This window comes from Patagioenas fasciata, chromosome W (assembly GCF_037038585.1).
Source record: "Patagioenas fasciata isolate bPatFas1 chromosome W, bPatFas1.hap1, whole genome shotgun sequence".
NCBI classification, from domain to species: domain Eukaryota; kingdom Metazoa; phylum Chordata; class Aves; order Columbiformes; family Columbidae; genus Patagioenas; species Patagioenas fasciata.
In genome coordinates, this window is record NC_092559.1 from 11,379,456 (window position 1) to 11,389,577 (window position 10,122).

A 10,122-nucleotide genomic window follows, 5' to 3' on the forward strand; every position below is an offset into this window, starting at 1 on the left:
AAAGAGTTGGCTGATAACAAACGAATCATAGAAAATTTGCAGAACAATTAACGAGATGCCTTTTCAAGAGAAAGGCAGATAAGCTTGAAATTGGCTAATTATGAAGATTTGGAAAGTGATCCGGGGTTTTCCAACCCAGTAAAAGAAACTTCTCTTACAGCAAGGGATGTAGCTCCTCTTTACCCGTGGAGAGAATTGGAGGTTGTGTCAAAATGCGATCCTACTCCCAAGCTTCGGCCACTTGTTAAAACTGAAATTGTACATGACGGTGGGGAAGCCGAGCCCACCATTGTCACTAAAGAAATACCGTATACAGTCACTGAGCTAGTAAAGTTACAGGAAAAATATAGCAGGCTGGCTACGGAGACTGAGACGGAATACGTGTGGAGAGTTTCTCTGACTGGTGGTGGCAGAATAAGGCTTTCTGAGGAAGAATCTCGAGGATATTGGGGTCCTGGCGTATTTCTAACAGTAGAAGATGACAGGGAGCCTTGGTCCCTGACCCAGAGAGCTGTGTATTGGGCCGGTGGTTTAGACCCTTTGGAGAGGGGAGACCCACTTGCTATTCCTACCTCTGGGGTAAGCCAGCTTACTGAGAGCATTCAGAAAGCAGCTTGTCTTCAGCTGATGCATGATAGGCATTTGGTTCCTCACCAGCCCTCTCCAATGTTGCTGTTTGCTGACCCTGACAGGATGACCCCCTTAATTAGAGGGTTACCTGACTCGTTAAAAGTCTATGCCATACAAATCCAAGATCGTCTGAGAGCCACCACAGCAGGGGGGCCTCAGGCTGGACCGGGTCTCTCTTGGGGAGAGATTGCACGGGAGTTGATTAATTATGGCCAGCGTATGGGGTTCGTCGGTAAAGACGTTAAGTCTCAAGTAGCAGTGTGCCGAACTGAAGTAGAGGCAAAATTCCCTTGCCCCCGATCTAAGAATTTTACAGGGGTAGGTTAAAGGCATCAGTGTTGGAAATTAGGTCTGGATAAAGGTATTCCCCGAGAACTGATGGATGGTTTGCCCCTCCCCAATTTACAGCTGCTTGTAAAGATGTGGAAACCAGCAAAAACAGATCAACCAGGAAAGCTACAACATAGAAATAACCTGTGGCTATGGTTGGACAGTATGATGAGAATGCTACTAGACTGATATACCAACTGTTACTCTGATCAAGAAAATGCAGGGAATGAATTTAAGTCTTAATAGGCCATGATCCTTTTGTCATATATGTACCATTTGTCAAATTAATTCTGATATTTTTTTATCTGCAATCTATATCCTTGTAATTTGCACTAGCTGATTTTCTTAATAGCACAACTTTTGGCACGCATAAATGTAAATTTCTGCAGAACCTGCAAGTCTTTAACATCAGGTCATAGGCCATACTTGTATTTGGTCTGATCCTACATACTTGCACAGTTTTTATTGATGGTTCAGGAAAGTCTCATAAAGCTGTAGTGGTCTGGTGTGAAGATAACAATTGGCATCATTTTGTTAAAATTGTTGAAGGTTCAACCCAATTAGTGGAACTTGGCACAGTTTTGCATGCCTTAGAGTTTTTTAGGGAGGAACCTCTAAATTTGGTTCATCAACAACCATCAACAAAAACTGTGTGAGCATTTTGAATAAGACCGAATACAAGTACGGTCTATGGTCTGATATCAAAGACATGCAGATTTTGAAGCAATTTACATTTAGGCATGCCAAAAGCTATGCTGTTAAGAAAATCAGCTAGTGCAATTTGCAAGGACAGAGATTGTGAATAAAAAAATCAAAATCTGCTTTCACAAAAGGTACTTATATGACAGACAGATCGCGACCTACTAAAGCCTGAATCCGTTCTCTGCCTTTTTTGATCAGAGTAACAATCAATTCCAGGGGCGCAGTAATAGTTTTACGAAAAGAATTGGGCAAAAAAATCCATTCCAAGTATATCTGTCTGTTTGCATTCTCATTATACTGTCCCACAATAGCCACAAGTTGTTTCTATGTTGTAGCTATAAATAGACAAATCGCAAGTCCAATCGAATGTAGTTAGCTTGTAAGGCTGTCATAAATTTATTCATCGAAGTTTCTAACTCCATTTTGGCTGTCATATTTATTGGATATTGTTTTCCCTTACCGGATCGAAGTCCTGTTTCAGTTCTATCAGTGTAGTGTTTGATTTATCGAAACATTGGCTGTTAATACTAGTGGAAATACAGCATTCAAAATTTCCTTGGAGCTTTCTCACTTGAAGCAAGCAGATCTGCACCATCCAAGCAGCTTCTTGTAGGACATGCAACTAAACAGAATTCTCAGAAAACGTTATTTGAGGTTACAATTACTTAACAAACCTTGACCCAAGAGAGGTATAGGGCTTTCTGTCAAGTACAAGAATTCATATGGTAAAACTTTGTTCCAAATTTGACATTCCATTTGTCTCAAAAAATGGCCTTTCTTTCATTCTCTCCCATGATCTCAAAGACTATCACAGTGAATTTACTAAGAAGTCTTTCACAACAAGTTACCACAGAATAAGTCTGTTAAAAAAAAAAAAATATTTTTTTTTTAGTTTAATTTCCCAGTTTCATTAGAACTGTGGATCTGCTAAGGATGCCTTTAAACTTCACCCTCCAGACTGCTCTATTCAGTATTACAACATCACTGCAGTGGGGGGGACAGAAAACCTCCCTTTCACAGCCCTGAAAGCGGGCAGCCAGGTTTTTCCTTTTTTTTTTTCCTTTCTCTTCTTGCTACGGTTTAGATATGGCGAAGGCCATGCAGCTAGCATAATCACTGGTATGAAGTAGGAGGCTTTGGCAAACTCCTCAGTTACAATGAGCTGAGTTTATCTTGCAGCTTGACACAGGCCTGACATTTATGTTCAAATACAGGCCTGGGATATTTTGCTTTTTTGTTTTACCATTTCATTACAACCATAATACACTTCTTACGCAATTCCAAGTAGCTCAGCAATAGTTACATTCCTTAGCTCCATTTACCTTTAAAAATTTACATATGTCAAAAACCAGCATATTAAACATCAATCCATTATTCCATTTTCCTAAATCCAAATCAGTTCATATTCTAGCAACTTTTAAATACAACCTCTTCCAAATTCACATCTATCATTGCATTTAGTTTTAGTTCCCATACCTCCAACAAACACATAAATTCAATGCGAATCAGAGTTTAACAACTTCAGTTATTTTCTCATCTCAAAATTATTAGATAACAATAAGAGCAATTACTCTAATGTATAAGGATGCATCCTAAGGGGGAGAAAGGTGGTATTTTAGCAATGGAACCGTTTCCCATTTTTTAATTATCTCCCCCAAACAAAATTCTTTTGGTGTTGGAGCGATAAAGGACTCAGCATTCTGATTCAATGTGAATCACGCAAAGCCATTTATTACAGAAACAAGCCTCCTTATATACGCAACTATTCTCTAATCACGCATCCACGCTCCAAGCATGGATTCGCTAAATGAGTATCATGGGCAGTCCACACGCTGGAACCCCACCGATGATAGGTCCGACGACTCACGCCATGCTGAGGCCCTGTTAATGAAGAAACGCCCCTCTTTCTCACAGCAGATTCTGTTCTCAGCTTCTCGAAGTGGCCTTGAGATTCCTTTGGACCTGACTAATTCAACAACATATCTCCATCTAACAAAACCACTCCACAATTCCCCCTTTTTGTTCTTGAATTAGTCAGACCCCTTAAACAGCATGCTGAATCGTCTTTGAAATATACTGCAACATAGAACACGTGATTAACAACATAATTACAATTACATATAATGTAATTAAGATCAAACAAATACCCACTTATTCCAAAACTTATAAGCTATATGTCGGGCTGTAGCATGAGGTACGGCATATGTTTCCAACCATCCAGTGGTTGCTTCCACCATTGTAAGTACATAACGCTTACCTTGACGTGTTTGTGGAAGTGTAATATAATCAATCTGCCAAGCTTCTCCATACTTATACTTTAACCATCGCCCCCCATACCATACAGGCTTTAACCGTTTCGCTTGTTTGATTTCGACGCAAGTTTCACATTCATGAATAACCTGTGAAATAGTGTCCATAGTTAAATCCACCCCTCGATCACGAGCCCATTTGTATGTTGCATCTCTACCTTGATGCCCTGAAGCATCATGGGCCCCCCGAGCTAGGAAAAGTTCACCTTTATGTTGCCAGTCCAAGTCCACCTCAGCTACTTTAATCTTAGCAGCTTGATCCACTTGTTGGTTGTTTAGATGTTCCTCGGTGGCTCGACGTTTAGGTACATGAGCATCTACATGCCGAACTTTCACAGGCAGGCTCTCTAGCTGAGCAGCAATGTCTTGCCACAGTGTGGCAGCCCAAATGGGTTTACCTCTGCGCTGCCAGTTGCTTTTCTTCCATTGCTGTAGCCACCCCCACAAGGCATTTGCTACCATCCGTGAGTCAGTATAAAGTATTGGCCACTTCTCTCGTTCAGCAATGTCCAAAGCCAGCTGGATGGCTTTCACTTCTGCAAACTGACTGGATTCACCTTGTCCTTCAGTGGCTTCTGTAACTTGTCGTGTGGGACTCCACACAGCAGCTTTCCACCTTCGATGTTTTCCTACAAGACGACAGGATCCATCTGTGAACAGTGCATACTGCTTATCAGTCTCTGAAAGCGTATTATACGGTGGTGCTTCTTCAGCACGTTTTACTTCCTCCTCATCTGGAGACATCCCAAAGTCTTTACTTTCTGGCCAGTCTGTAATAACTTCTAATATCCCTGGACGGTTGGGACTTCCAATTCGAGCTCGTTGCGTGATCAGTGCAATCCATTTACTCCACGTAACTTCGGTTGCATGATGTGGAGAGGGAACCGTCCCTTTGAACATCCAGCTCAGCACCGGCAGTCGAGGTGCCAGGAGGAGCTGTGCTTCAGTGCCGATCACTTCTGAAGCAGCTCAAACTCCTTCATATGCTGCTAGTATCTCCTTTTCAGTTGGAGTATAGTTGGCCTCAGATCCTTTGTATCCTCGACTCCAAAAACCTAAGGGTCGACCTCGGGTTTCTCCTGGTGCTTTCTGCCAGAGGCTACAGGTAAGTCCATTATCTCCGGCTGCGGTGTAGAGCACATTTTTAACATCTAGTCCAGTTCGGACTGGTCCAAGGGCCACCGCATGAGTTATCTCACGCTTAATTTGTTCAAAGGCTTGTCGTTGTTCAGGGCCCCACTCGAATTGCTTCTTTTTACGAGTCACTCACAATGTGGCTGTAGTCAGGAATATGCATTCTCCAAAAACCTACAACGCCCAAGAAAGTCTGTGTCTCCTTTTTATGAGTAGGTGGAGACATTGCTGCAATTTTGTTGATCACATCCATTGGGATCTGACGACGGCCATCTTGCCATTTTATTCCTAAAAACTGGATCTCTCGTGCAGGTCCCTTGACCTTGCTCCGTTTTATGGCAAAACCAGCATCCAAAAGAATATGAATTATTCTCTCACCTTTCTCGAAGACTTCTTTCGCTGTGTCGCCCCATACGATGATGTCATCAATATATTGCAAGTGTTCTGGAGCTTCACCTTGCTCCAGCGTGGTCTGGATCAGTCCATGGTAGATGATAGGACTGTGTTTCCACCCCTGGGGCAAGCGATTCCATGTATACTGGATGCCCCTCCAGGTGAAAGCAAACTGCGCCCTGCACTCTGCTGCTACAGGAATAGAGAAAAATGCATTAGCAATGTCAATTGTAGCATACCACTTGGCTGCCTTTGACTCCAGTTCAAATTGCAGTTCTAGCATGTCAGGCACAGCAGCACTCAGTGGTGGTGTAACTTCATTCAGGCCACGACAGTCTACAGTTAGTCTCCACTCGTCACTAGACTTACGCACTGGCCAGATTGGGCTGTTAAAAGGTGAGCGAGTCTTACTGATCACACCCTGGCTTTCCAATTGACGGATCAGCTTCTGGATAGGAATCAAAGAGTCTCGATTGGTGCGATATTGCCGGCGATGCACCGTCGTGGTAGCAATTGGCACCTGCTGATCGTCAACCATCAGCAGTCCTACAACAGAAGGGTCATCTGAAAGACCAGGCAAATCAGACAGCTGTTCAATTTTCTCAGTGTCCACAGCTGCTATACCAAATGCCCACCTATACCCTTTTGGGTCCTTAAAATACCCTCTCCTGAGGTAGTCTATACCAAGGATGCACGGAGCATCTGGACCAGTCACAATGGGATGCTTTTGCCAGTTTTTTCCAGTTAGGCTCATTTCAGCCTCTACAACAGTCAGCTCCTGGGATCCCCCAGTCACTCCAACAATATTGATGGATTGCGTCCCTTTATAATTAGAAGGAATTATTGTGCACTGAGCACCAGTGTCCACTAAAGCTTTGTACTCCTGGGGTTGTGTTGTACCAGGCCATAGTATTTGTACAGTCCAATAAACTCTGTTATCCCTTTCCTCCACCTGGTTGGAGGCAGGGCACCTCTAATTCCTGTTTTGCACAGTCTCTGGGTGTGAATTAGAGGTTCCTTCAAGAGCATCAGAATCTCTTCTGCTCCTTTTGTAAACTGGAGCAGCCACCTTCCTAGGAGTTTTTCCTTTTATCTCACGTACTCGTTCCTGAAGTTCTGAGGTAGGCCTTCCATGCCACTTATTCATGTTTTCTCCCTGCTCATGTAGGAAGAACCACAGTGAACCTCTTTTTGTGGGCTGTCTCTGCCCTCTCTCTCGAGATTGGAAACACCTTCTCCTAACAGCTGAAACATAGGTTTGTGCAGGTCGTGAACGGTACGAGTCTTCTCTGAGCTCTTTGATTTCTTGCAACAGCTTTTCAAACCGGTCATCAGATTTTTCACACAGTTTCTCCACAGCGGATACACAAGCCCGTAGAGAACCAGCAAGGCTGTCCTCAAAGTACCGGAGCTGCTCAATCACTTCATTAATTTCTTGTATACCTCTAGCTGACCAGACCATTCCTGCCAATGACTTAGCATATGCAGGTGGTGCACTTTGTACAAATCTGCGCCACATAGATTTTGTACAATTGATTCTATCTGGGTCTGTCCCCTCTTGGCTGTTTGGTCCTAGATAGATGATCTCTCACACAGCTAATTCTCTCAGGAACTGGATACCTCTCTCCATAGTATTCCATTTCCCTAACTTGGATATACAATCTTCCTTGTAGGGAAATCTGACTTTCATAGCTGCCAGGAGTCGGGTCCAGAGAGTAGCGGCATTAGACTCTCTTGAAATTGCCCTATCAATGGTGGAATCTTTTGACAGAGATCCCAGCTGCCTGGCTTCACCACCTTCTAATTCAATTGTTTCTGCCCCATTGTCCCAGCATCGCAGCAGCCAGGTTAAAATATTCTCGCCTTCACGACGACTAAAGTCTTTTCGCAGATCTCTCAGCTCACCTGGAGAAAAGGACCGAGTGGTGGTCACTTCATCTCCACCCTGTCCTGATGATGATGCCTCTTGGGTTGATGTTGGCCCTGTGCCATCACCTGCTGCACGGGTAGTCTTTCTAGTGACTTTCTTACAACCAGCAACTGATGCTGATATGGGTTCACCATCATTTGATTCATTTTCAGAGTCTGAATGACTGTCACAGTGTTTGCTGTGGTTACAGCAGCAACAGTGCCCAGTGTGTCAAGACGTGGGGGCTGCCTTGTTAGCCTTTGAGGCTGGAGAAGTAACGTTATCTGCAGCGACCTTGGCAGAGGAGCTCTGCGGAGGAGCTGTATCTTCAGCCTGTGAAGCCGCGGCTGGGGGGGCAGTGGCTGCAGCAGCAGCTTTGGCTGTTTTGCCTTTTCTCGAGCGGCTAGGAGTGCTTTTTGCTAAAGCTTCCGAAGACGCACTGCAAATCTCAGGACTAAGAAGAGACGCAAACCTCCTATTGAACCTCATTTCTCTTAACAGTAACACAAACTGACACACATTCAGCAAACCAGATAACACCATCACAGTTCTATCAAAGCTCCAAGGATATTCAAAGTTCTCTAAAACATTTGCAAACTGTCCTAGTGAAATCACAAAAGTATTGTTAGTCAGCCTTTCTAAAGATTCGCTTGACCAATTAGCAAATATAGAGCCATTCTGCTCTTTAATCTCTCCTGGAGGTTTTTCAAGGTAAAGCAAAATCGAGTAGAAATTCATTAGCAGCTGCAGTATAATGAAATAAACCAATGCCAAACCACACAGAATCATCATGACCGCTGTCCAGTTTCTTGTTGTTATATAATGAATACTTCGATTCAGAAAGAAACACCAACACAGATATGGGATCAGCGAGCACAATGTAGAAAATAACTGATACAACTTTTGCCATAACATCTTTAAATCAATGTAATTCACTTTGCCTTAATACCACTAAATAATATCTGAAGCAAACAGACGCGCGAGTATCACAACTCTATGAGTTGGCACCGTGCCAAGAAAATTGAAAGGTATGTCAGAGCAGTAGAAAAGCCAAAAATCTCCAAATTTACCCCTTTCTCTTGCCCCACGTTGGGCGCCAATTATCTGTCGAGGGTTAAGATTGCGGGGTGACAATCAAACCCTGGCAGATGTATTGTTAACCTCCTCTCCCCCCCACTTCCCCCTTTTGCCCCTCCCTCTCCCCCCTTCCCACTCAGGACAGGCGATCGGGAGGGAAAGAAGGACAGAGAGAAGAGAGTTGGAAAAGTTAAAGATGTTTTACTAACGCTACTGATAAGAATAGAGAAAATAATACAAAATATACAAAACCAATCTTGAAAGTCTCAGCAACTGCAGAGCCAGCACCCAAAGTCCTGGATTAGACTCTGTAGCCAACCGGAGCTGGATTCAGTCTCTCACTAGGCGTCAGTTCGCAGGGATGACCAGCAAGGTCCTCTCCTAATGTCAGCCATGAGGAAAAAAAAGGGAAAAAGGCAAAAAGGGACGAGATCCTCGTGATCTCCCACTTTTATATGAAGTATTCACGTGAATGGAATGTTATACACCGTTGGTCAGTCTCTCGGACATCAGTTTCTCGTTGTCCCTCTCGCGAGATGTCCATCCGTGCTTATCAATAAGTTTGCATTCCATTGCTAGGTTTAACCAAAACATGTGTTGGGTTCTCCAGGAAAATGCAGCTAACGTGAAGGCTTTAGCTGACAGGCAAAAATTCACTAAAAGAGAAACTTGTTTTTTAACAAAACCAGGACAATGTCAAACCTTAACTTTACCATGGCAATCTTATTAATGTACTGTTCTAGTTTGCCTAAACCACTTATTAATAGATTCAGAACAATCAAACAAGTTAATACAACACAACCATAATCACAGTATCACAGTATCACAGTATCACAGTATGTTTGGGATTGGAAGGGACCTCAAAAGATCATCTAGTCCAATCGCCCTGCTGGAGCAGGAACGCCTAGGTGAGGTCGCACAGGAATGTCTCCAGGCGGGCTTTGAATGTCTCCAGGGAAGGAGACTCCACAACCTCCCTGGGCAGCCTGTTCCAGTGCTCTGTTACCCTCACTGAGAAGAAGTTCTTTCTCAAATTTAAGTGGAACCGCTTGTGTTCCAGCTTGATCCCATTGCCCCTTGTCCTATCATTGTTTGCCACTGAGAAGAGCCTGGCTCCATCCTCGTGGCACTCACCCTTTATATATTTATAAACATTAATAAGGTCACCCCTCAGTCTCCTCTTCTCCAAACTAAAGAGACCCAACTCCCTCAGCCTTTCTTCATAAGGGAGGTGCTCCACTCCCTTAATCATCTTTGTAGCCCTACGCTGGACCCTCTCCAGCAGTTCCCTGTCCTTCTTGAACTGAGGGGCCCAGAACTGGACACAATATTCCAGATGGGGTCTCAACAGGGTGGAGTAGAGGGGAAGGAGGACCTCTCTCGATCTACTGACCACCCCCCTTGTAATACACCCAAGGATGCCATTAGCCTTCCTGGCCACAAGGGCACAGTGCTGGCTCATGGTCATCCTGTTGTCCACCAGGACCCCCAGGTCCCTTTCCCCTACACTGCTCTCTAATAGGTCATTCCCCAACCTATACTGGAACTTGGGATTGTTCCTGCCCAGATGCAGGACTCTACACTTTCCCTTGTTAAATTCCATCAGGTTATCCCCCGCCCAACTCTCCAGCCTGTCCA